Below are 4,534 nucleotides of genomic sequence, written 5' to 3' on the forward strand. Positions count from 1 at the left end.
ATAACTAAACTATTGTTGTATGTAAAGTAAATAAGGTTTTTAAAATAGTTTAAGAAGCTTATTTAAAATTAAATTAAAATGCAGAGTCCCCTGGATTGGTGGCCAGGACCCAGGCAGTGTGAGTGCCACTGAAAATCAGCTTGCGTGCTGCCTTTGGCATATGTGCCATAGGTTGCCTACCCCTGTTCTAGAGTCTGCCAGATTACATAATATGTGGATTTAAAATCTCCTAGTACACTCTGGGGTGTAAAGTCCCAGAGTGTTTGATATTTAAGTTAATGAAAACAGTGGGTCTAGCCAAGAACATTAATGAGTTTTGCTTTCCTGAAATGGGGGAGGGGGGGGTGAAAGCCACCTGTGAGTCCCATTAGGCCGGTGGCAGAGGATCTACCAGTCAGCTAGCTCATGGACATGCCAATCCTGGATATCTCCTGAGGAAATAAATTGAAGGGATCATGCCTACTGGCCAGCCTGCATAAGCCTCAATAGGGAAGCAATCTAGCCAACAATCCCCAAAAGAGGGACTGAGGTCCTGATCCTAAAAGACAGGTAGGCACCTAGCTCCCACTGACTTCAAAGCTTAAATACTTTTGAGGATCTAGTCCAGGGTCTACTGGTCAGCAATGAAACCTCCAGGTGAAATAATTGACTATGTGGTCACTGCCATTTCTCCTAGATGAGAAGACTAGAGTTGGAGGGAGTAGCAGACTGCACTCTCCATTGTCTACTCCATCTATCAGGTAGCTAAGAACTGGAGCCTGTATTGAGAAAGGTATGTTGTGCAACGACTGGTGAGGGAATTATCAAACAGAGGGTTACAGTCACAAAAACTTAGGCATGGTGATGTTGAGCATTGCCCCACCTAACTTCTAGTTGCTTAGAAAATTGCTGGATTCACAAAGCTGGAGTTAAGCACCTAGGCTCCCTATACAACAAATGGGGAGAGAGAGACTAAGCCCACACCTCTGAGTTCAGTGCCTAAGTAGGGGCTGCAAGGAGACACCTCCTTCTGCTTGGAATTCTCCACCACAAACCTTCTCTTGTGCTCAGATACCCATGCCATTCTAGTAAGAAATGGCAGGGGGAGGGGAAGCTCCCGCATAACTCTTACCTTATTGGTTAGGATGCTCTGCTGAGATGTGGGAAATTCCAGTTCAAGCCCCCACCTCTATCTGATGAGGCAAAAGGTATTTGAACAGAGATCTGCCACCTCTCAGCTCAGTGCTCTAACCACTGGGCAATGTCCTAGTCTGATATAGGACTGCTTCAGTGTCTTTTGTTGAAGCTGTTTCACTATAGATGAATAATTAAAAGAAGCCATTGGAGAAGGGGGACTGGATCCTGGAACCCCTAGATGAGTGTTGTAACCACCAGGCTACATTGTCAGTCTTATGTGCTCTTGCTCTCGTTTCATTATTTAGCCACAGTGGAACAGCTTCAACAGGAGAAACTGAGGCTATATGGACACTTAAAACACTACAGTGTCACAACTGCAATGCTGTAGCACTTCAGTGTAGACACTTAAATACAGCAATGAGAGGGATTCTCCCATCACTGTAGTAAATCCACCTCACCAAGAGATGCTAGCTAGGTCAACAGAATATTTCCTCCATGGACCTAGCACTGTCTACATGGTGACTTAGGTCATATTGACTACATCGCTCAGAGGGATGGACTTTGCACACTCATGAGTGATGTAGCTGGTCAATCTAATTTGCCAGTGTAGATCAGCCCTGAGCTGGGAATATTCCAGAGCCCAATGGCTGGGAGAGGGGACTATCCTGAGAGGTGGTAGATCCCTCTGCAAATCCCTTCTCCCCATCAGATGGAGGAAGGACTTGAACTGGGGGCCACCCACATCCCAGTGGAGTACCCTAATAACTTGGCTAAAAGTTACAAGGAAGAGCCTTTGCCCTCCCTCAGCTGTTTTTATGTAAACTCACCTATAATGGACTGATCTGGTAGGCAAGGTAGAAGTATGCCTACTAGATTAGGTCCTGTGGGCAAGTTAAGCAAAAGAATGCCTATCTTCCCCCAGTTTGTGACTGGCATGGGATCTAAGGCAGTAGTTCTCAAACTAGGGCTGCTGCTTGTTCTGGGAAAGCCCCTGGGACCATCCTGATTTTTATAGGGACAGTCCTGATTTTTTGGGTTTTCCTTATATAGGCTCCTATTACTCCCCCACCCTGTGTCCTGATTTTTCACATTTGCTGTCTGGTCACCCTACCTGGTTGCAACTTTAATTCTGGAGTCCTGACCATGACTGCAAAATATTTACAGAATTGGTGCTTGCTGTTTCCTAAGAAAATTCTTTTTAAATCACTACATATTAAAACATAGAATTAGCTAGTAGAATAAGTTTTTTTTTTTTTTTTTTTTTTTTTTTTTCCCTCCCACAGCTTTTTTTACACCGAGATTGTGGTATAAAGTATGGGCATATATATCCATCCACAGTATGGACAATTACTCTGACACAATTAAGAAATGATTTTGAAACGCACCTCTAGCCTAGTCAGGGTCAAAACTGAAGTAAAAAAAATGCATAGTTCTAGAATATGACCAGCAATAGAATCAATCAGCCCTTTGTACTAGAGACTTGCATTCCATTCCCATAGTTTGACTGACCTCTGGTGGGAGTCAGTAATGAGTTACATTCACTAGAGGCTTTACTTCCACATGTTCTATACCAGAATTAGCCCCCTGCTTCCCAGTGAAACCATAAAGTCTTTTCACCCAATCACATCCAAAAATCTGACTTCTGCAGGATTTCATATAGAAGTACCTTCAGGCTGAAGACTATTTTCCCATTCTCATTGAATGAAACTTACTAAAGGGGATGAACAGAAATACTCCATAGAAATCCCATTTACTGTAGCTGGTCCATGCATTTGGTTTATTTGCTGTAGCTGGTAGCATGTGGCTACAATCGGTAGTTTTGAATGCAGCTGATAGTTTTGAAAACTGCTTTGAGCTCATTTCTGGAAGTAAAATGACACAGCATTGGTCTGTATGATGGGCATTTGTCATATGCCAAGCTGAAACCAGATTGGATAATGTCAGAAAATACCATTCAGTCCAGGTGTCCTGCACTGTCTTGAGTGGTAGAGTTTCATGCACAGAGGTTCTGGAAAAGCTAGAGAAGCTGCAAGGTCTAATCTGCAGGATGGACCCCTCATGGCTGGTGAAAACCAGGGATTTGTTAATTCCTGGGAAGGAACCTCCCTGGCTGCCTCTCCAGCTCTGCCCCTTAGATTTTCATAGTCAGGTAGTGCCCTGACCCTTTCCCATACCTACCTTTGTCTATGCTCCAAATCTCCCTGCTTCCCTCAGCATTCCTCAAACATAAGTTTCAGCAGCAGACCAGGGCTTCTCTGGAAAACCATTAGGAAGCACAGCTTGCTAGAAAAACTGCTTCCTTAGTGGAGCCATTAGCTCAGTTTCTGAGACAACTTTCTTTGATGCCTCCTACTATTGTAGGCCCTTTACCCCATGAACAAATAAATTATTTAACAGCACCAGAAGAATGCGAAGGACCTAGATAGGCAACTATGCCAGCAAGTCTTGCTCTGAGAAGCAGAGCTTGTAGCTCTTACATAAGCTCCTTCTCAGACTGGCAGATCTCCCACATTTTGCCGGAGAGGAGCCTCTGTCTGATATACCTGACTCCTGCAGCAAATCTTAACGGAAACACAGGAGGCTGGGGTGGAGAGAATGGACTAGGCAGTATGTGCGCAAAGGAGCAGCACGCAAGAGACAGCTTTGTCAGGGGCCAGCCCAAGACTGTGGAATTGACTCTCGCAGGAACTAAGGACCATCAGAAACCCCACCATCTTCCACTGCAAGTGCACATCACACTTCAGCCTTGCCTTCTCCAACAAACATTTAGCAGCATGTTTATATAATCTATATATAAATCCAAAAGAAAACACACCACTGTCTACACTTCTCCCTCTGAGGAGAGGATGAGTGAACAAAACATGACTGACATTAGTTACATTCATGCACTACTGGAAAGCATTCAAATACTACCATGATGAGCACAGTATAGAAACCTATATAGAACAGAAGCAGTAGTGAGGGGCTGTAGCCAGGAAGGTAGGTTGGGAAACAGGACTGGGGATCTGAATTGTGCAACACAGGTTGACTGGAGAAGGGGGGACTTTTACCCTAAGTGGAGTGGCATTATATAATGGAAGTGGCAAACACACACTCAGGGTTTCATCAGTTCCATTACAAAGACTAAATTAGAGTGATGTACAGCAGCTTTGGATTTTTTTTTTTAGTTCACCTATGTCTGTATTCTATGTAGACTAAGTTATGTGCAAATTTTGGTGTGTGTATATGCATGCATAAATTACAGGGGCCTCGGCGAAACATTAGACTGACAAAACAAATGTGTTTTTAAATCTGGGAAGCAAAGTGACATTTGTTTTGAAAAGTATATGGAAAATTAAAATTTAAAAGTTTGATGTCCAGAATGTACTAAATTTAATAGTGATTTCAGGGATTTAGCCTCTGCTTCAAGGGCAAAAAC

This window comes from Malaclemys terrapin, chromosome 5 (genome assembly GCF_027887155.1).
Source record: "Malaclemys terrapin pileata isolate rMalTer1 chromosome 5, rMalTer1.hap1, whole genome shotgun sequence".
NCBI classification, from domain to species: Eukaryota; Metazoa; Chordata; order Testudines; family Emydidae; genus Malaclemys; species Malaclemys terrapin.